This window comes from Canis lupus, chromosome 15 (assembly GCF_048164855.1).
Source record: "Canis lupus baileyi chromosome 15, mCanLup2.hap1, whole genome shotgun sequence".
NCBI classification, from domain to species: Eukaryota; Metazoa; Chordata; class Mammalia; order Carnivora; family Canidae; genus Canis; species Canis lupus.
In genome coordinates, this window is record NC_132852.1 from 32085477 (window position 1) to 32109778 (window position 24302).

At 36.8% G+C, this 24302-nt stretch overlaps 1 protein-coding gene and 1 long non-coding RNA gene across 7 annotated transcripts in view; both read left to right on the forward strand.

Annotated features, from left to right (window-relative positions):
- The window catches only part of UNC5D (unc-5 netrin receptor D), a 531156-nt gene that overhangs the window by 42911 nt on the left and 463943 nt on the right, over positions 1-24302 (forward strand). The window lies entirely within an intron of this gene.
- Positions 1-24302, forward strand: part of LOC140604834 (uncharacterized) — a 67460-nt gene that overhangs the window by 35491 nt on the left and 7667 nt on the right. The window lies entirely within an intron of this gene.

Genomic DNA, 24302 nt, shown 5'->3' on the forward strand with positions numbered 1-24302 from the left:
GATTCTTACATAGTATATACGAGAATGGGGCCCAGGCAAGTGTTTCTTCAGAATTTCCCAGAATAATTCTAGCAGAGCCAAGGTTGAGAACTACTTATATCAAGAATCATTCAAGTGTCTAGACTCTTCAGAAAAATCTTGAAACCTTTTCACATGAGTAATTTCTATAGGTGTAGAAAGGGACTCTCACTGGGAAGAAATGCATTTTAGAATAAGAAATGATTTAGTGAGAATACCAACAAAAAAATCTTGGTCTTGGCTTAGGTCTGTGAATACATAGAAAAAGATCAAGATTACATGAAGCTATATCAGGCTATATTATGCTTGTGTATACTTGTTGCTGAAGTAATTGCACTGGTTTAGAAATTACACACACACACACACACACACACACATACACACCAGTTATAGACTCAGAGGCATAAGTGGCTTTTATTAAACTAATAGCAAATATCTTTTAAGACATAGAGATTGCAAAACCTTTTTTAACTTAAAATATTGCTACTTCTTGTGACAGAGATTTTCTTTGCACACAAATGTCAAAAATATCACCTTCCTCTGCCACCTCCAGCACCATCCATCTAAACTCCAGGTTCATGCAGTAATTGGAAATAAACTACTTCCTGACAATTTCAGTTATCTGAACTAGTTATCAGAAACCACATCTCTTTTTTGATTTAACAGTGGGAAAAATCTGGGAAAAATTATTTTAAAAATATAATGTATTTTCTATAAGTCAAACATTTCTTGCTCAGAGTATATGCTATATAGTAAAGTTATTTTAACCACTTTGCTTCCATTGACCTAGAGTGCATTTCTCTTTTTTGTTGCCTTTTTGACCTGTGATTTTAAAACAGTCTCATTCTGGGTGATTTTGAGACAGTTATTAGCACCTAAATGATACACTCCATAATGGTATACTCATTTCTGGTGTTTTTAAGCTTATGCAAACAACATCACTAATTGCATAATTGTAAGACTTTCACCTCCGTGAACTACAAATCCCAAATTGTAGCTAGACAAGTGTGCAACTGTGTGACGATGGCAATAGCCTCATTGTCAGGTTCATGGATGAGGAACAGGCTTGTGGGTTTCCCCAGCCTTTTCTCCACAGGATGAGACCAATTTATCTTCAGGAGAACACCTTTCCCTGGGTCTCTGTAGGAGAATTATAGCATTCGTCATAGGACATTCTGTAGCACAGAGAAGATAACTGTTATTCTGAATGTTTGGCTATAATATTGCTTAGAAGTATTAACTGGTCTTAAAGGAAGCTTCAAGTAAGTTCGATTTCTAGGGTTCTGTGGATCTGTAAAGAAAATTAAATTTCTTCATAGTAGATCATAGATAATTCCGAGCGAACTTTCTGGGGCACATTTCCTTTGCTATTATGTGAGATAAAAGAGAAGAAATGATCAAGTTAGTTGATCATATTTATTCAGTGATTTGGGATAAACAATTTGTTTCTTTGATCCAGAGCACAGAATGGTGAAGAAAATCACATCAAGTTAAACTACTTATTGAGGTGTTTGCTAGTAAGACCCAGCAAAAGTTGTTTCCCCTGGAGAAAAGTTACCCCATAGAGGGCTGGGGGAATCCAGAGATCTCTTCCTTTATCTATGTACCTGACAATGAGGCAGTCAGCATTGTCAAGCTGTTTCATACCTGTCACCTACAATTTGGAGTTTGCAAGCCACAGAGGTGGAAGTCTTGTAATTATGTAATTAATAAATTTTATGTGACAGTATGAAACTTAAAAATAGCATTAGAAATATAAAATTATGAGCACCGGGCATTGTATGTTGAATCACTGTGTTGTACACCTGAAACTAATATTGCATTGTATGTTAGCTATACTGGGACTGAAATAAAATTTTTAAAAATCTTGGAAAATAGATAAAATTCAGACCAGCACTTAAAAAAAAGTTATAATTTAGTGAGCATGTCATTTCTAAGGAAAAGATTCAAAATAACTATTCATGGGGCCCCAAACTTTTATATAAAGATGAAAAAGCTGTTTGGGAGTTATGAATTACTGTAGCCTTCTGTTAAATCTGTCTTGACAACTGTTAAAAGGCATTATCATCAAAAATAGGGCTGCGTTTCACTCTGTCTGTCAAATATAACCAACATATTGGACTTGAAGAAAGTGTGACTGTAAGGTGTGTCAAAGCAATTGGAAGAAATAACAACAGATCAGCTACTTCTTGTTACTGTTGGGGACAGGCTTTAGAATAAAACCCCCAAACCAATGCCCTAAGTGAAAACCAAGTTGTTCAGAATTACCATTCGTAAGCTGAGAGCAAATAGAATGTAGGTATTCAGAATCTCTTTTCTATTGTTGCGTAAGTCAACTAACCAACTTGTCTAAAAAATAAGTACCATAAAGGAAACATTTCCGCAAGTTCACACGACATCCTTGGTGGTCTGGGATCATGTGTGGTGGTGAGCCACCTTGTTGAGAGGCCTCTGGAGCTTCTTGTGGGGTGCACAGATCACTTCTGCAGTGGAGAAAACATTGACTGGAAAACCGAAGGCTTGGCTCTCGACCCAGCTTGACCTGTCCCTGTGGTCACCTCTTAGATACTTGGGTTAATTCTAGGTTCTGCTCCTTTATGCTTAAATGAAGTGGGTAGTAGACTATGTGACCTTTGAGGCATTCCCACCTCTGAGATGCCTAGATTCTAAATTCTACTTCTTCCACTTGTTCCTCTTGCATTATTGAACTTCAGCTACTATGTAAACAACAGCTTGTAAATATCGGCAATATAAATATTGCATATTAAATAATAACTATTCATAATATTTATCCTGTGAATATTATATATTAACTATGTTAAATATTAAATGCATTACAAATATGTAGTTTTGAATAAGTTATATAAATTAAATATTATTTAGTAAATAGTAAGTATAATATTTACTTATAAATAGCTACTTTTATATGTATATAAAATTTAGAAAATGAGTACCTGTTTAGACTTCAAACTGAATTTCATCTTTACAGCAAATCATGTCACTCTGAGCTGTATCTATACTTGGTTAGTTGAAGTTCAACAATGAAAATGGTATATGTTTAATGTAGTAAATATAAATACTTATTATATAACAATATATTATTATTTTTATTTTTTAAGATTTTATCCGTTGGATATATATATATATATATATATATATATATATATATAGAGAGAGAGAGAGAGAGAGAGAGAGAAAGTGAGTGGGAGGGAGAGAAAGAGAGAATCTGAAGCAGACTGTGTGCTGAGCACAGAGCCTGCTCTGGGGCTTGATCTCATGACCAGAAGATCATGACCTGAGCTGACACTAAAGAGTTGGACACCCAATTGACTGAGCCACCCAGGCGCCCAAGCACTATATAATTATTATATATATACTACATTTTATACAACATTGTAGAATATATATTTACTATAATGCATAATATATAAATGTATACTAATTATATAATAAAGTACAATTACATAAAGGTGTGAATCAAATAATATATATTATATATAATTCTATATGTAATAACCCAATTTTGTTCTTCATGGACTTACTTGAAATGATTGCTGTTAGTTATGAGAAGATTTGTATAGCCATGTCAAAAAGGATACATTTTCTCTAAGGCACTCACCACTGGTTTCTTCTAGTTCCTGAGACCACCAGTTGTCTTCCCCCCATTTTGGCATCCTAACTAAACTTAGGCAGCTTTCTAAGTAGAGAGATTTATAACTGTAAGTTGGCCAGTTTCTTGAGAATTTTGGAAATTCAAAATAGCTAGAAGGAATTTTAACAACTCTCAAACTCCAAATCCCTTTGTGGTTGATACAGTTCAATATTTCCTTATTCTTTTCTTGATGTATTTCTTGCCTTTGCTAGTTTCCCATTTTTGAGGAGGGAACTAAAGTGTCCGAATTGCATGCAGGGCATTTAAAAATAATTTGTTCTGCATCTCTAATTACCTTTATCTATTATGTTAGGATTTTACTCATTTTGCCAAATTGCATTGCTACAAAGCCCATTAGAGATTTTAAAAACCAGGATTAGTGCATGCTGCATATTCAGAACTTCAGTTATTAATTCATTTCTAGTGGAAAATTTTTGTTCTAATTATTATAGCATTGCAATATTAGACATTGGTCAAAGCTTCCATAGATAGTTATAAAGCAACTTGAATTTATTTTAAAGTAAATTAGTTGACTATAATCAGGGATCAAAAATAAGTATACCACACCACTTTCTCATATAGCATACTGTCTAATGTGTAATACTCACAGTTTTAAGTCAAAGGGCATTCAGCAAATAATGTCATGCCAATCTGTGTCCTTCAAAGTCAACCACATAATAACACTGGTATTGATGGATTCCTTAGAGTTGAAACTCCTATATATGAAAAAAAATTAAAGATATTTAGTTGAATTAAAGACATAAAAACAATTTTATTAGTTGTGGTAATGACTGTTAGTGGGAAGCTTATGTTTGTATCCTTTCATTGGAATCAACAGGGTTGACCCCAGGCAGAGTTGTGTTCCTTCTGACTATTTTTGATGACTCTTAAAAAAGCAAATGTCATATATTTCTCACTTTCTTTCTCTACTTAGAAAAATTTCTCATAACTAGTCATACAGATACTCATTGACTGTTGGGTTCCATTTTAAGAAAACAGCTTAACTCTAAATTGTGGCTTAACCAGGTTTCTCAATTTTCAATCAATGACAGGCCTCCAGGTATCAATAAAATAATCTGCTAGGAGGGTAGAGGTGTTTCTGAAATGATGTTTTGTTCAGTTTCTTGATCTTCATTTCCTGTGGTTTGAGTAGCAGAGGATAAAATAATATATATGATGAAGTCATATCCCTTGAGATTTTTCCCTAAAAAAGCTGACTGAGGTCACATTGGGCAGTTGAAGAGCCAGAGGGACCTAGAATTCACTCCGGCTGTTCTCACTAGGATAGAGTGCCAGTTTGTCCTCCAGTGGACCTAATCTTAATGATGAGGGTGCATAGAAAACTTTCAGTCCTTTCCCTTTAGCATTTAATAGGCAATGACTGTGACAGGTATGATTTGTTTCCTAAAGTCTTCTGCGTATCTTTTTTTAAAAAAAAAATTAGCAAATTAAATAAGGCACAATACCTACATACATAAAGATACTAAGAATACTAAGACCCCAGATTTACTCAGATTTGGCAGTCTCATGACTTCCGTTGGGTGGGTTAAAAAAATGGGGCATTCTTGGTGTCTAAAACAGAGGGTAGGAGCCTGGTCTTTGGTCAATGAGATTCTCCTTTAGCTTCACAGTCAGTGCTGATGTTCTTTCTGATTAGTCTCAGAAATGCTGCTCAAAGAGCTGCATCCTCAGGGTGAGACCATAGGCTCAACCACAGGGCCCTGCCTCCCCTGCTGCTCTGGAAGGTCACCTCTAGGCAGCAGCACCTGCTGACCCTCTAGAGCCTTTTTGGACTGATCTGCACTTTACATACAAGCAGGGTGTAGGACTCTTACAGAAACACCCCCACATGCTCTGGATCCTTCCTAGTCCCAGAAAAGCCAATCTTGTCTTCCCCCTTGAGCCATTCTGCCTTCTCCTAGCCTTGAGTATTCCCAACCCACCTCCCCCTAAACTTTGGCTCCACATCCTTTTTGAATATGTATTTGTAGAAACAACTGTTAATTATCACTTGGGAAAAGAGAAGTCTACCTCTTGGTTTCAAGGACCAGAATTGGAGATGGGGGTGGAAGGCTCCTATGGCACCAGAACAAAATACAAATTAATATCTTAGTCAATGATACTCTTCCCTAACTCTTTGTCACGATGAAGATTGATTGCTTAGAGTTTTATATTTTTGCCCCAGTTTCTTTGTATGTTACCGGGTGGAGGAAAGGAGGAGTAGTGATGAAGAATAGGGTTCAGACATGTACACTCAGTGGCAACAAGGGTTGCTTTAAGAAAATAAAGCAAGGAAAATAGAGTAAATTGGCAAAGACCGTCAGAAGGAAACGTATTGGAAGGACATGTATCTGGTAGTTCTGGATGGAAGTACTGATATCTATTCTTTCAAAGTATGTTTATGGAGAGATGGGATACTCGAATGTTAATAAAACTCTTAGACTAGAAGAGATACAAGAAAGATATGTCTGCTTTTAAATAAGAAGCTGTGTTATGTTCAATGTCTTATTCATTTGAAAATTTGTGTGCATGCAGTATTGAGCTTCAAAGTTGAGTAAGATAGAGTCCCCACTGTCAAAGATTGAACATTTGTGCAAAGAAGTCAGATTTGCCTGGAGCTGATGATGACTTCAGTATAGTTGAGATGGTGTGAATGAAGAACTTCTAGAATATTAATGAATATGTGAAATGTAAACCTGTTCTGAGGGAGCAAGATTGCCCTTTGAGGTTGTAGGGTGAATGGGTATAAAGTACATAGGATAAATGGTAATGGATAGGGGTGTGGAACTGCAAATAAAAGGAAGAGTGTGAGCAAAGCTAATAAAATTGAGAACTGATCATGGAATGTTTGAGGATTGGCAAATCCTTGGTAGAATGAGTGTCAGGAGAAGGTTGCTGAAGATGAGGATATAACCTCAGATCTTCCTGGAGAGAGCCTTGTGGGAACTTCCAAAGGCATGAGTGTTTCATTTCAGAGACAGTAGGGGATTATCATTTATTTTTAACCTGGAGAATAGTATGTTCAAATCTCTGTATCAGCACCTTCTTTCTTTTCTTCCTCTCTTTTTTCCTTTTAGGTGATTCATATGCTTTGTGGAAGATGTAGGGGAACAAATATAATAATAATAATGTGGAGCCTGGCACTGTCATACAATCTGCTACAGCTCTTCTGAAGGAAAAGTTGGCAATATGTAACAAAACCACATATGTACTTACCTTTTGATTCAAGATCCCACTTCTAGGAATTTATGCAAAAGACCCATCTCCAACTATATGAAGCTACATATGAATTAGATTATGTATTGCAGTGTTGTTTGTAAATGCAAATGCTGGAAACAACTTAAATTTCTACACATAGGACAATGGTTGAATAAACTATTATATCTACACAGTGAAGTACTACATAGGTATAAAAAGTCAGGAAGATTTTTGTGAATTGATTATTATTGAGTTATTTCCAGAATGTACTGTTAAATGGAGAGGCAAAGTGCAAATACATTTCTATATGTTGCCCTTTATGTTAGAAAAATAATCTGAAAGATGCTAATTGTACAAAAGAAATAAAGAAAGTATAAATCAGAAGCTAATGAGATCAGTTATCTTAGTATATGTACTGCCGAAGCAAGCACTGAGATCAGGTATCTTTAGGAGAGGGCTGAGGAAAGACTAGAAAGAACAGGAAGTAGGTAGTAGAGATGAGAGAGGGAGCAATGCTTCTCTGTACCTTCTATTTTGTTCTGCCTTTTAGAATCAGAATAATGTTTATTTAAAAAGATAATTAAAATTTACCAGGCTGTGAGTGGAAGCCAAAGGGAATACAAGTAATATAAAGGAACCTAACTTTATCATAAATGAGTTAAATAACCATCTAAAAGAAAAGAACTAACCTATGTAACTTTGGAGAATAGCATTTTGACTAGATATGTAAGACCAAAGACAAAAGGGTGTTTTCCAGTGCCACACTTTATTTAGTAAATTTGTTTCCTACAGAATGGGTTAGCACTTGTGTATTTATGAGTAATTTAGGATTAAACAAATAGATAAAGATTTTTTGGATAATGAGCATGGAATTTGTCGCTTTTGGAAGGATGAAGTATAGAGTAAACACTCTGGGTATTGGATTAGAAATGGAGGTATTAATATGGATACATGGTTTTTACTATATGGTTTTACTATATGGTTTTACTATATGTACAGACAGATATATACAGAAATATAGATGTGAGTGTGTTCATGCATGTGCAAGTATGTGTGTAAATGCCTTTATTGCCTACCTTTGTCTGAGAGAGACTAGAAGCAGTGACAACCCAGTAGCAATGAGCACACCTTGACAACCAAATCCTGATTTCTAAATACCATTTTCCAATGAAAAGAAACTTGGAAAACTGATTCCAGAATAGGAGAAGAGAAAATCCAAGGTGAGTCACAAATATTTTATATTACCAAAATATGTTTAAAAAGATAGGAATATTTTGAAAGGACTCAGAAGCAGACCAGAAAGAACTCTTACTGGCCAAAGGTGGAACAACTTGGGAAAATAAACGAATCAGTAGGACAGTTTACGTTTTAATCCATAAGATAAATGTCTATAAGTCCATACTGATATAAATACTTGAAAAAGTCAATAAATGGGGGAGAAGGGACTATTTAGAGAATTCCATTTACTAAATGTAGAAAGAATGGGGGAAATAGAAACATCAGTATTGGACAGACAACATGGTAATATTGATGCAGGCCAGATCCAATGATAGAAGTGAATTTGTGGATGAAAATTTGAGTTGAGGGAGGGATGTCTAGGTGGCTCAGTGGGGTTCAGCATCTGCCTTTGGCTCAGGGCATGATCCTGGAGTCCCGGGATCGAGTCCCACATCGGGCTTCCTGCATGGAGCCTGCTTCTCCCTTTGCCTGTGTCTCTCTGCCTCTCTCTCTCTCTGTGTGTGTGTCTCATGAATAAATAAATAAAATCTTAAAAAAAAAAGAAAAATTGAGTTGAAATAGGAGAGTCTCAAACCATCTCCTCCAAAGTATTCATTAAATTACAGAGGGAAAAATAGAACATGTATTGTGGAGAAATCCTGAAGGCACCACTTTTACGACGTGATCAAAGGTACTATCAGTAATAATAAGACATTAGCATCATGTATCCCTTAATATGACACACTGAGAAGGACCTACCATCATTTTTGTGGTTTTCTTGCCAAAAATAAAACCATAGCCTCAAATCAAATTTTGAGAAAAAAACAGAAACATTGAGGGACAGTCACAAAGTTACTGACCACTTTTTTTTCTTTTTTTTGCTCCGAAGTATCAAGGTTGTGAAATATAAGGAAAGACAGAATGATTATAAACCGGAGAGTAAGGAGCCTTGACAACTCAGTGTAATGTGGGATCCTGGATTGTCTCCTAGAACAGAAAAAAGACATTCATGGGAAACTGGTGAAATTTCAACAAGATCTGTAGTTTAGTAAATAGTATTGTACCAAGGTTAATTTCCTGGGTTTCACAATTATATGATTTTATAAGATACTAACATTAGGGGAAGATGACTGAAGTGTGTAAAGGAAATCTTGATACATTGTAAGCCTAAAATGATTAGAGAGAGGGAGAGAGAGGTACAGATAAAGAGCTTGGGAGGTGATTTGAAAATTTCAGCAGTGGTTGGAAAGCCATGGGTTTGAGAGACACAGTTTTGTGCCTGATTAAGTGGGGTGAGACATAGTGGAGGCTGGGAGGAAGGAGAAAGGGTAGAATTTGACTCTTGTTAATCCAGTATGGATAAATTCAACAGCTAACCCTTCTGCTTGAAATATTTATTTAGCATTGAGCGACTCAGTGGTGCCATTGGGTTTCGAGGAATGAGAGAAGCTCCAAATCTCCAAATGGAGATGGGCCAAGAGCCAAATCTAGAAAATCCTTTCATGGGAGAAATTCAATCTCTCTACTCTTCCCTTAGGATTCTGGATGTTTTCTGCATTATGAAAGGGGAAAGCTAAACCAAATGCAACTGAAATGCAGTGCAACAGAATGATCTTATTCCAAATGCAAGAATTGCAAGGCTCTTTACATATTTTCTTTTCTCTGATGTTGTATGACATCAGGACTTTTAGAGGATTTTCAAAAGCTGCTTTAAAGACCCTTCTTTCCAGGACCAGACGTAATAGTGGTAGCTGTGTGTGTGGATGTGAATGCACAAGATAGAACAAAGAGAGCAGGAATTTTGAAGGGATGCTATCTGAAGGCAGGATGGAAGATGAGATTTTAAAAAACTCTTTTACTTCTTTGGAGAACATGTATTAAGTATTAATGAAGATCTTGCATTGCAAAGTATTAAAAAGAAGATAATGGTCTAGGAAAGTTAGATAGTTATTTAGGATTTTAAGACATTAAATGTTCAAGATAAGTAGGCCATCCCCTGTATTAGGTAGTAGAATTAATAAAAATTACCATTTATTGAGTGGTTAGCCAGACAGTAGAGAATAATCGTTATGTGTGTGCATTTTAATTTTCATAAAACTCTACAATATTTATCTTCCTATTTGACAGATAAAGAATCTAATCTTTGGGGCAGCATTGCCCAATTGAAGCACAGTGCAAGTCACAAATATAAGCTACATATGTAATTTTAAATTTCTTTTAAGATTTTATTTTTAAGCAATCTCTACACCCAACATGGGGCTTACACTCACAACCCAGAGATCGAGAGTGGCATGCTCCACTGACTGAGCCAGCCAGGCACGCCTGTAATTTTTAATTATTAGTAGCCACATTTAAAAGGATAAACAAGTGAAATTAATTTTAGTTGTATGTACTATTTAACTCAATTCATCTGAGATATTATTTCAGTATGTAATTGTATAAAACATTATTAATGAGATATTTTACAGGTTTTATACTGTATCTTTTAATTGGAACTTATTTATACATTGGCATCTCAGTTTGGATGCTGAATTTTTATTGGAAATACTTGATCTGTATTTAGATTTCATGAAATGTACAGTTGAAACAGATTTACTTACCAAGTTGTTCAACATGCTCGAAGTTGTTCCAAGAATTGAATAAAGTTATCTGTTTTTAAATTTAAATTTTAATTAATTAAAATGAAAGAAAATTTACAATTCAGCTCCTCCATCACACTTGACACATTTGAAGTGCTCAGTAGCAACATGTGGCTGATGGTGATCACAGGGGACAGGATAAGTTTAGAGAATTACAATCAGTTACCCAAGACCTCAGAGCTCATCAGTGCTGGAACTGACATTTAAATCTGAATTAACATGACTCACAATTTCAATGATCTTCACTCTAACTTCTTACATGGAAATATTGTTGCTTAGCAGAAGTTGGGTGGTAATGAGAGTTTGCTTAGTTGAATGAATTCTCTCTTCTACTTTGGGTAATTGTACTTCAGCTGATGGGCCGAATGCCTATCATAAGTTGTCCACTGTGAGGCAGCTTGTTTATAAGCATGAGCAGGTGGGCTTTCAGAGAGGAGCAAGCAAACACACTTCACAGGCAGAAATGCTAATGTATTTCTTGGTCAATCTCAGTCATGGCCACAGTGAAATGAGAACAAAAATGCAAATGGTTAGCTGAAACCATTTCACGCTGGAGGCTGGTTCTGTTTTACCAGGCAGGGTTCTCTGGTGGTTGTTCTTCACTAAGAGTCTGAGTTGTTTGTCCTTGTCATACCGTTTTTCTTTCTGTTTTATGTATTTTGGGGCTTTTTCGTGTTACAAAAACAAAGGCTACTAGATTCCTCTTCTCGAGGGAACTCACAATGATGTCCCCAGTGAGAAGGGAAATCTTGACAAAAATCCCTTAATTGCCAGAGAAAATTGCCATGGACTTGATCTTTTTTTTTTTCTTTTCCCACTCAGTATCATTAGAGAATCATTTTGAAGTTCCTATTTTTCACTAATAATAATATTTTAAAAAGCCCTGAAAGCACTCTGGCTTCATTTCTTGATGCTAGCCTGTCTGTTTCAGACATGGGTTCCTGGGAAAGATGCTTGCTTGTTAGTGATTTGCATTTTGGCAACGGGTTTTCCTTAGGAAGAAAATGTGTGTTGGGCAGTATCTGCCCATGAAAACAGAAAACCCTGTTTCTTGACTTTGACCATTCTTCAGATGGTAGATAATTGTTTTTGCACACAGAGAAGGAAAAGCATAAAGAAGAGAAATTGAATGATATGCCAGCGATTTTAGTTAATTTCATAATAACTTAATCTACATCAGACAAAATAAAATAAATCACAACCTAAAAGGAAATGACTTTTTAATGAAAATTATTCAGACATGTCGTGTGTGTGTGTGTGTGTGTGTGTGTGTGTGTTCTTTTTCAAACAGAAAAGCCATTAAATAGGGGGAAAAAAAGAGCGAATATTAAAAGCCTGTAGTAATTTTGTAAGCCAGTGTTTTGTTTTTCTCTTTAGTTTTCTATATGAAATGTTGGATGCAAATTATATGGGATAAAATAATTGTTCTCTCCCTGAACTATAGTCACAGAGTGACCTATTGGGTTTGCTCTATTTACTGTGTCTGCAGCGTAATTATGAAGACTTAGCTGTTCTTCCAAATAGTTACAGATGTGGGAGAAAAATAAATTACTTTTGCATGCTAGCCCTGGAAGTCGTGCTGTTGTAATATAATGTAATCGGCCATGAACAAAAGGAAGTTATTATATTCATTTATATTAGTTTGAAAGCCAAAGAAATGTATTATATTATTTTAGGCTGAAAAATTGAAGCAGTGCCATTGATGGTTTTACCCCCTGATCATCCAGCTTTATTCTGAAGGTCATCTTCATGAAATGTGGTCATTGCAGCCTTTTCATTTTACTTAAGATATAAGCAAATCATGATAGCTGTCATCAAATATTTGAAGATTTATGGAAGAGAGGTTATATTTGTTCTGTGTGACTTCAGGTGGGAGAAACAGGATCAGTGGCTGGAAGTGACAAGACAGATTTTAATTGAATATAAGGAAGACATGATCATGGTCAGAACTATCGAAAGATAGAAGGCAAATAATTCCTTGAGACCTGAGGAGTTCCCAGTGTCTTCGTGTCCTTGGAGGTCCCTTCCCTTAAAGCCAGACATTCTCCAGAATTAGATCACTAGATAGGTGGACTTAAAAACATAAGCAGAAAGCATCTAAAGTTCTTTTACTTCCAACTTTGAGACCCATGAAATCAGGCCTCTAGAGGGAGCCTGGGTTTGTAGCAAAATATTGTAGAATTGTGAGTGAGCCACTTGGATATCATGACTTGGGGAAAATTTCTCCTACCACTATGTAGATATGCATACATGGGAAGATAGTGGTGGTGGGAGGAATTTTAATGTATAAATGTATAAATTTTAAATATATTTAAAAAGGAAGTAATGATACATTTTACCTTTATAATGCAGAAATCAATTAGGTTAATATGGCTTTCTGTGATATATGTAGATCTACTTGTTAAACTTTAAATACCACTTTAATGGAAAGATAATGAAGTGTTTCATTCTTCACCTGGGATGGCAAAAAGAATAACAGAGAGTTGACAAACTATGTAGGGGAGTGGGTAAATGATGAAAGGTAGGCCAAAAAAAAAAAAAAATGACCTTTGAAAGAGGTGGCAGATATTTTTCCATGCACTTTTTAAAAATTATTTTCAGTTATAAGATGCTTTCAGTATGTTCTCACCTAATGATCACCCTTTGACTCACTGGCTTAAAAATATCCATTTGATTTTTTTTTCTCAGTTTCTCAAGGTTACCAGTTATATTTTCAGGTTTGATATACACTTTATAGATGTAATGTTGGTCATTTTTTAAATCACTCCTTTTTAAAAGGGACAGATACTGTAATTGGTGCTATTTTTTCTGAATACTATGAAAAATTATTGAGGCATATACATAGAGTGTGAGAGACAGAAACACAGAGAGACAGGGATACATATCCATTCTAAGGGGTTATTTTGAGTAAGCCTTAATTATTTAAGTTTTTAAATCCCTAGTGAAATTTTGGTAATTCTTCATAGCCAACCAGGTTGGTAAAACTTATGAACTACCTCTGGAAGGGGATTCGTTTAGATTTATTTACAAGCATTAGAGGAAGAAGACCCTTTTTTGTTTTTTAAAGATTTTATTTCTTCATGAGAGACACAGAGAGAGAGAGGCAGAGATATAGGCAGAGGGAGAAGCAGGTTCCCTGTGGGGAGCCTGAGGTGGGACTTAATCCTGGATCCCGGGATCACACCCTAAGCCAAAGGCAGACACTTAACCACTGAGCCATCCGAGTGCCCCAGAAGAAGACCTTTTGTAATAAATCATCACCATCATGAATCATCTCCGGAATTTCACATCTAATATTTTTTTAAGAGTATTTAACTGAAGTTAGGATTAACTTCTGGGGTGATTAGACATTTTTTTCTAAGTCCAAAGTTCCATTTATATTTGAAATACTTTAAACTTGTTTAACAGGAAATTTGAAATATTATTTATCCCATTCACTCGTGTTGTGCTTTTGTTTTTAGTTTGTCATTGATATTTCCACTTGAAAGACAGTTTGGCAAGTCTCAAATTTTGTTAGAAAAATGTGTTCCTGGTTGGGAATATACAAAACAGTAGTCAACACCATAGCTTCAAATTCAAGGGCAGGACTTATGTTGAGATAAACGCTGTACTTTGCATTGCCTCATTACTACTCTCTGGTTACTGGTCATCTTAAGATATCTTACCTGCCTAGTGTTCTCTCATTCTGCTCTTTCCCAAGGCATTCAAGTGAGGTGGCATTAGTCAAAGCAGCTGGTGATCTTCAGTATTCTCTGAGATGGTTGTGGACTCAGCCATTTGCCTGGTACTGGTTACTACCGGGATAATGAGAAAACTTACAAGTAATTCTTTGGTTAAGGGAGGAGAGATTCCAAAGAGGGTGAGAAGGGATGAGCTGGGGGAAGGGAAGTCCCCTTAGTGCAAAATTGTTTAAATTGCCTTAGATTGAAATGATAGAGTTGGAAATAGAAGGAAGAGCAATGCATCGTCATTTGCAGTGTACCTGGCTTAATTAACCTTGCATTTCCACTTGTGCAGTCTTTTGGGTGGGTGAGGAGAGAATTCTCTGGGATAAAATTGACCCTGCTTTCCTACACATGCATATGGAAATACCATGCAGGGACTTTGCAATTAATATTGATTCAATGTCAGAAGCTCCACATTGATTGCAAGGGGAAAGACTGTTGGTGGGCGGTGAGGGGCAGGGTGGCTCCTGAAATCTTCTTTCGGAAAGTATGGAGATGCGAACCCTAATTATTGACTTATGGGGAAATCTTGAGGTTACATGCTGGGTCTGTGATGATCCACTTCTCATTTGCTATAGAGGCAGCTTCTTCATACCACTTTGATTATCCTATCTATTTCTTACTAAAAAGAAGGAAATGTTTGCAATAGAAGTGATAGGATGAGTTACCTGTCTTCAGCCTTTTCTGTGTAATGATAATATGTGCATCTATAAACAGAAGCCTAGAGAGAGGGCAGCTTTTATTCCAGTCCGTGATTTTTTTGTATCACGCGTCTCTGTCAGAAGGGTGTCCTGTCAGTAAGTAATTTACAAAGCCTTACATGGAGTAGACACAAATTAGTAGCCAAATTCTTACCAGCTAATACAATTCACTTCTCACCTGGGACCCCATTCTGTGACATGAATCCAAGGACATTCTTACAGTGAAGCTGTAGACATGTGAACATGTTTTATGACCCAACAGTCCTGGGTTAACAACTATCAAGGGGAAGTCCAATTAGCAAATTTATTCATTTGGGCCCTATTTACACTTCTGCTGTCAACTCTAATTACTTATTTTTGAAATAACTCTGGCCTTCACTGTGGTCTCCAGTGCCTGTCAGGGAATGATCATCTGCTTGAATCTCCTCAACTATATTAGTATTTCACAGGTCTGCCATCTGGTAGTAGGAACCAAAGCTCAATCAATATTTATACATACGAAATGACAGTTCCTGAGAAGTGATAGTATGGACTTAAGTGAATGCATGGTTAATGTTTATACTAGAATTACAACCATAGCCATGATTTGTGGATCAGTAACGAGTATACTATGCCATGGATAGTTTTAGTCTTTAACAGGAAGGAGCCATGATGCTATAAAACTTAAGAGGACAGAAGCCTGCAGTTTCACTGCTTGAAGGCAGAAGAAGGGGAGAGGGAGAGAGTCAGACTGGGTAGGGTCAGACTGGGTAGACAATAGCCTCGAGTGACACTGGAGATAGTGATGGCAAGACAGCCATGCTGCTGACCATTTACTTTGTATGTGGTGCCTTCCATAAAACCCACTATCCCCAGGAACACTGGCTGAGAGCAGATCCCAGCTCAACTGGGCTCTTCCTCATTCCTCAACAGTGAACAGTTTTGGAACTTTCATGCTTGGCAACTTCCCTCACAATTTTGGTATCGACCAACACTAATGTTTGCCCATGAATGGAGCTCTGTTTCAACGTATGGATTTAGAAACTTCGGAATGACCTTGCCACCCAAAGTCCTGTATTCTCAGAGTAGAAGGAACTGCAGTGACTTCTCACCTGCCCACTCCTGCTGCAGAGGAGACATGAGGCATGGAAGGTTTAGCTGAGGCTTAGGTGACACGGTCATGGCCATACTGGCTTAGGGACAACGCCTGGAGTGACCTCATGCCCATTCTTTCAGCCTTATCGCTTGTTTGAGCTCTTAGTTATTGCAGGTCTTTGCCTCTGTTACATGGGACATGTGTGTCTGGAAAATAAGCCTTTCTTTGTCAATATAAATATTGTTTAAGTATGAGTCCTCTTTGGAACAAACTCAGAGCACTACAGCATAAATATTAATTCAATTGTGGATAGTTAGTGGCTCTCAAAGCTTCTCTGTTCTCTATTGAAGTGTAGGATTCCCATGAATTATTTCACTCACATTTTTGTCAATACAAGTTACCATTTTTACCGAATAATTTATTTATTTTTAAAGATTTTATTTATTTTAGTCAGAGATAGTGTGAGTGGGGGAAGGGGTAGAGGGAGAGGAAGAGAGAGAGAGGGAGAGAGAGAGAATCTCAAACAGACTTAGGGCTGAGCTCAGAGCCCGATGGGGAGCTCCATCTCATGACCTTGAGGTCATGACCTGAGCCGAAATCAACAGTTGGATGCTTAACTGACTGAGCTGCTCTGGCGCCCCTAGCTAATAATTTAGAATATTCTCAAACTTTCAAAGATAGAGTCTTTTCCTAGGGAGTTCATTTAAATTGCAGATTCCAAGGTTATAGTCTCCCAGAAATCACTGTCAAGTAGTGCTGGTGTGGAGCTCAAGACATTGCATGTTCATTCAGTGTTCTAGGTGGTTCTCCTACAGAAAATAAAAAAGACATTTTGGGAATCATCAACCAAGTGTGCTGGTTTTGAATTCTGATTATATTTTTAATTTTAGTTATTGTTTTTTGAGACATTGTGAATTACAGTATTGCCTTGAAATGAATACACGTAAGCGATTCTATAGTTTGATGCTATTCAAGATTCTTCATGTCTCAGTCTCTACTCTTATAACTAGATCTTAATACTTTAGGCACTTTATTCAAATATTCCTTGGAAGTTAGAAATGTCTTTTGTAGAAAGGACACAATGCCATACAGTTAATATGTATCTTTGTAATTTTAATTGTGTTTTAGTGTATAATCCAATGTGAATGTGAAATTTTATTTGCTTTTATGTCTTTTTTTTTAAAGAAATCTCCCAATAAATAAATACAATAAATGAAAGATGCAGAACGAAGAGGGAGCTATACTTAAAATTTCCTGAAGTTGTTAGGCCTTTGGGAATTTACAGCTAATTTACACAGCTCTCCAGGGGGGGAAAAAAAACATAAATATAGTAGTTAGAACAGCATTCTTCACAGAGTTCTAACAACAATTTAGGAAAAGAGGGAATAAAGGATGAAAGAAAGAAGTAAAAGGGAAAGGAAGGAAAAGTATTGAATGATTATATACTTTAAATATATTTGCATAGAAGCTTGGCTCTTGCTTTATATGGAGTATATCATGAATCCCTTTCTAATTTATTTCACCAAGAGGTTTTAAGTATCTGCTGGGTGTGGGACAAACTACTGTAGATGCATTAGTTTGCTAGGACTGCCAGAACAGAGCCCCATAGCCCAAAATGTGTTTTAGCAAAATTTTGGAGACTAGAAGTTCAAGATTGAAATACCTTCAGGGTTGGTTTCTCCTGAGGACATTCTCCTTAGCTTGCAAACTGCTCTCTTCTCTGCTGTGTTTTCACATGTTGGGCTCACACCACCAGTGTCTCTTTATGTTCTGGTCTTCTCCTCTTCTAAGGTGTCCCATCCTGATGATCTCCCTCACCTCTAATTGCCTCCTGAAGGGCACCATTTCTGAATCAGTCACACTAGGGATTAGGAATTCAACATGAGATTTGGGGAGTGGGCACAGTTCAGTCTCATAGTGCATGAAAATGTAAGAGCTTGAAGACAGAGTTACAGATCCTAAGATATGTGATTTGGTGGGCTTATTGAACTGTACTTCTGTGATGTGGACAATAAGGTGATGAGTTTCAACAGAACCTTTGAAAGCCTAGTAAAGAACAAAGCTGTCATTGGACCTGGTGGGAAAAGCTTCACGGAGGGGATTATATTTGAAACAGGTATGTGAAGCCAAATGCAGTTTTGTGAAAGGAAGGGGGAGACAAGAATCGAGGCAAGGTGTGTGGCAGAGAGGAGTTGCTTATTTGGCCATGTACAAATTTAAAAGTGAGAAAATGTACAGAGAAATAGTGGGGCATGAAGCTGAAAGGTTATTTCATAGAACATTATAAAAGGTCTTGACACTGTGCCAGTGATTTGGACCATGGATGACAGGCATTCATTTTGTGCAGGGGAGTCATTTGATGGCTGGGTTGCAGATCATGTAGAAATAGGGAGTGGTTCAGACCCAAATGCAGGGTATGATCTTTGTTGGGGTAAATTACCTAACTTCAGAAAACTGTAGATTCTTTATCTCTAAAATAGGGCAAACACCTCCCCATCTTCAGGAGGCTCTTTGGAGCACTAAATAAAGACTGCATGTAATGTGCTGGCCTACAGCAGACACTCAACACTGGTTGGAGAGGAGATCATTGTTTTTTTTTTTTTTCATTCAGCAAATATATTTATGCTAGAGATGGTGTTCCAGCCAAGGTTTAATAACATGAAAATGATTAACGCAGAATAGGATTTAAAATACATTGTCACACCCTCAGCACCTACATGCAAGGCCAGTAGTTTGAGGAATTGACTGAGGAAGTTTTTGGGGGAGGTGCTGGAGGCAAGAGAACAGATCAAAGCTATATTAACAGTACAAGGAAGAGAAAATTCAGTTGGGTCCTCAGGAATTAGTGGGATATGTTTTAATCTGTCGGAAGTGCAGTCCTTGTATCAATACTCCTGACTCCACATTGGCTAGTATATACCCATCTGTTCCTAGAGCGATGGCAGGGAGGGAATCCCTCATTTTTTTTTTTTTTCTTTTTAATTCCTTCATTCTTTTAAAATTCTTGCTTTTATGCTCATGCTGTACTCCATTCAATCAGTATTTCATTCTCGGAGGTAAAGTCATGTTTCCCAAACTAACATTGTTTTTCAATTAATTAAAATCAGTTAAGAACAATTTAATTGAATGCTGTCACAAGCACCATAAATCACTGTGATGCCTTGCTGTCATCACCCAGCTTCTGAAAGCACCTCTCGTGGCAAGATCCAACACAGCTTATAGTAATATCCAAAATGTTTAACCAGGATGACATAATTGTCAAATATGTAATTGTGCTTTTACTGCCTGTAGCATTCACTACCATTTGAAAATGTCAGAAATTACTACTGCAGGCAAGTTGAACATTTAAATATATGTCCAGAATACATCCTCTGCCAAGATAAAAAAGCATCACTTCTCCTTGGTGACTTTAAAGTTTAATGTCCTGTGTATCAATAAGTGTCTTCCTGTGTGTTCACACCACATTTCAAGTTTTGGAAGAATGCAGGGTTGTCCAGCCCCGACCGTGTGACTAAGAATTATTAGATGTGGAAATTGGATACAAGGATCTTTTGAAGGGAATAAGGATGGGTTTGTCATACTGGGTAATATTTTAAAATGAATTTTGACATGTTCAATAGACTTCCTAACAAATGATTAGCATCTCAGAATACTTACGGACTGTAGTGACACCAGCTGTCTTAGGAGAGTTGTCAGATCATAGCACAGATTCACTGGAATCAAAGGAAGTGTTGAATTTGTGTTGAAATTTCCCCTCTGCGTTAGCAGTTAGCATTTCAACTTTGGACAGTATTCCAGAATATAAACTCTCCCTAAATTGTCACTGTTATCTAACATTTATTTACTCTTTGGCTTCATAACCTAAATTATCAGATTAGTGCTTCCCCCCCACCCCCGCCAGCTTCCTCCTGGACCAGCAGAGGACCTAGCACTATCAATATGCAGTCATTTGACAATTTTGTATCAGATGGCAGGATGGTTCTATCTGACAGCTGGGTAACTGCATTAAGATAATTCAACAGGTCCTTTGAAAGGAACAATCAGTTCAAATTCAATGGAAATGTCTACTTAAAGGGAGTATAAGAGCCCCCATTGGAATAGGTATTAGTCCGCATTTATTTTATTAGAGTTCACCCATGATATGTCATTAGTATGGACTGTACTTTTCTTAAAATACAGGAGTGCAAGCTCATGTCAATGGCACATAGGATGCATCTATGCAAATATTTATCAAGAAGGATATAGTTCATGGAAATCTTTTCTTTGTCATTAAGTACAATACTCTTCAGTACCATGGTGCTTTGTTTCTGTGATCCTGCATTTTGCTGAACTGGTGGCACAGAAAACATTTGAGCATATTGTGGACTGCTCATCAAATTTTCTCTTCCATGAAATGAAATAGAGCCATGTCCCAAGTGATAGAAGATTACTATAATTATCCCATTCTACATGGAAGTTTTGTGATTATTTGCAGAAAACTAAGCAGTCCTTCACACGAGCAATGGGCAGACTCTTGATGGTCTCCCACTGACATATCTTCCAAATGAGGTAATGCAGGTGGGAGGCCTGATTGATCACACCAATCATCAGGGACTGATTTGAGTTGTCTCATTTTGTTGCCCCAGTGTAAAAAAGAGGATGGGCACAGAATCGTGCCGCCCAGGTCCAAATATTAGCTCTGTCCCTTAAGAGCTGTGTGATTTTGGCAAATTGCAACTTTTTTATGCACGAGTTTCTTCATCTGTTACATAGACATAATAGTAGTACAACCCTATAGGATTGTTTTGGAGATTGAATGAGTTTATATATTTTTCTATCTTAGAGCAGTGCCTAATGCATAGTAAGAACCCAGTAAATTTAGCCATTATTATTATTATAACTTTTGTTAATATGAATTGATGTGTTGAAGTTAAGTACTATTAAATTTTTCGATGCTTCGTTGAGCACGAGAAAGGTGTCAGGAGAATGGAAATGTTCTAATTTTCTAAATTGATGGAACATTTGGATTCTGAAAATAATAGATTGTTACAGTTTCTCCTTTGAAAAATTCTAGTCAGAATTATCAAACAGATGGCTTGTGAGTGCTCACAAAAAACTGTGCTGGTCACCATCATCATAATGTGTTAATTAAAAGCAAGTCATTTCAAACTAGCCTAATCGCATTTTTGGAAAGAGTTACTGGATTGTTGGAATTAGAGATGCCTTATTGGGATTTTTGCAAGGTATATGGATTCTTTCATTACATATTTTGATCAAAATGTAAAAAACATAAGCTTGCTCAAATAGAGGTACTATTTTTGTGGGTAGAATACCACAAGAATGACTGTTATTCTCAAGGGATGCTGCTCAGTTTTAAAAAGTATAGTTATTTTGCCCTTTTCATCCAGTATTTATATCCCTGGTTTCCATGAAGACTTTTGGAAAGATGCACATCATGTGAGTGACACACATTCTGGAAGGGTAGCTAATGTTGATGACAAATGTAAGTTTCAAAAAAAAAAAAAGTACAACAGTGGTTGATAAAAAATGAAGTAATGTTTAATGGAAACATATGAAGTCATTATTTTTAAAAACAATAGTAAAGCAATCTAAGCTTAATGAAATTTATTTAAAAACACTTTGAACCTTTAAATGGAAACCGTTTTTCTTTTGGAGAATTGACTCTGGTTGGTTAGATAAGGTTGAATTAAGTGCCATGCTAAGGAGGAGTCCCAAGTGAAACAGTAACTAATACCTAGTAGTGACACAGGCTCTACCTTCCAGGAGCTTGTAAGATAGTATGGGCGACAAATCTACAAGTAAAAATAGTACAGTATGGAAATACCACAGTGGAGGGTAAACATAGCATTCTTGAGAATTCACAGAAAGGACATTTAACACCACATAATGGTGTCAGTAAATGATTCTCAAAAGAGGATATAATTAAACTCAGAGGGATAGGAGTTTGTGAAGTTAGGGTAGGGGCATTGGTATTCTAGGTTGATAAACTATAGAAAGGGCTAGGGATGGGAGCACCTGAGTATTCCAGGATTGTAAGTTCTAGTGGTCCAAGTAATAATAGATTGTGAGATAGAGACCACTGAGTTTTAATAGCTTATATTCATGTATGCCTGGTACATGTAAAAGTGTTCTACTGTATCAATTAATGTAACTGTGTTGTATCCAGTAGTTTTTACTGCATGGTAAACCCACAACTTAGTGACTTAAAACACTTACTGTTATTTGTGAATTTAGGATTCAGCAGGGTAATTCTGGTGGTACAGGCCAGGCTTGGATCATCTTGGCTAGATTTGCATCTTCATCCCTGCTCAGCTGGTTGTTCATCTAATCTGGATGGTCTAGATGATCTCACCCACATGCCTAGCAATTGCTTTGCTTTTGGCTGGGGCAATGGAAAAGATTTGACCCTGTGTCTGTGGTCATTCAGTGAGGAAGCCAGACTTGTTCACATGACAGTCAAAGGGTTCTAAGATCAGCAGGATGATGGATCTCAACGCTGAACCACATTAAAGCCTCTGCTAATGTCCAAGGGAAGTCACAGGGTCAGCCCAAATTGAAGGGTGTGAGAGATGTGACTTCACATCTTGAGAAAAGTAAGAATACTTAGGACCAATTTTGTAATCTGCTACAATTTAAAAACAAACCTTGAGGTAGGTCCTTTTATTGTCAACTGCAATTACCTCTGAGGTCCAGGGAATATTTAACTTGGTCACATAGGCATCAAGTGGTAGGTCTGGGATTTTGCTACAGGGCAGTTTGTTTCTTGATTCTTACTCACTGTACTCTGCTGACTTTTTAGGAAAGAAGTAAGGTAGGTATAAGAGTATGAAGAACAATGTATGTTATTGTGAGAAGTTGGGCTTTTATCCTGAGGGAAGAATGATGATCAGAGGACTAACAGAATCATCTTTACAGCTTAGAAAGATCAGTTGAGCTGCATGATGGAGAATGAATTATAGGAGGGCAATATTGAATAGTGACTGGTCAGCCAACTCCTCAGAACATTAATCTATCAGGATGTTGATGGAAGACTGACCTAAGGTGGTAGCAGTTGGGCAGCTATATAGTTTTATCTAATGCCATGTTAAAAATGATCATACCTATATGGCACTATTGACTGGATGTTAGAAAACTAGAATTGTGGGCTTGTAACACATTTAGGGAAGTACAATTACTTAATCATTTGTTAGTCAATAATGAGTAATCAAGGCAGAAGATTTTAGTTGATATAAATAAATGATTGGAGTTGACAAAAGAGGTGTGAAAGGGACTTTAACGAATACATTTGCTAATTAGCTTTGTAAAGATGCCAGTCCCCATTCGGCCTCCCTAAGTGAAACATATAGATGGCACTTATTCAGTGCACAGAAAACTCCTTTGTGATTGTCCATCTGCCAAACTAACTCACAAGGTGTGAACATATACTTTTACTGAATACTGACTTAGCATCTTAGAAAAATCAGATACATTGCCCTAACTATTCAAGAATGAAAGAGGGATTTTGTTATCTTATTTGATTTAGTGATTCCTAGCCTCTTGATTTCTGAAATGGTTCATGTGAGCCTGAATGAAAATGATTACAGATTTAATCGAGAGTATAATTATTTAGGTTAAATTTTTATCGAGCCTGCATTTTGGTGTGATGAGTAAGTAAGGTCAGAGATAATGCAGAGACTATGGAGATTAGTTTTCTTCATTGCTTATATTAGGTTACATTTTCAGGAAATATATTGTCAGATGGGTTGACAGTATTAGGGGCCACCAGAGGACATTCATTTAATCACCGAGAGCAGCCATAACGGCCAAAGAGCCAATATTTGAAAGAAAATGAAGTCATTTAGCATAAAATGAATGCTCTGACTTTTAGAGGATCAGCTAGCATCTTAAAGTGAGAGAACTCCAGAGCTTTGGGAGGGGCCTTGGACAACACATATTCAATATCTCCATTTATGGATAAAGATATCGAGGTTGAGAACAGTTAAATAACATTTCCAAGGTTATGTGGCCAATTAGCAGCCTGGTTAGGAAAATAACCCAACCTTCTAGTTCTCATCCAGTGCATTATCCTTTAGTTAT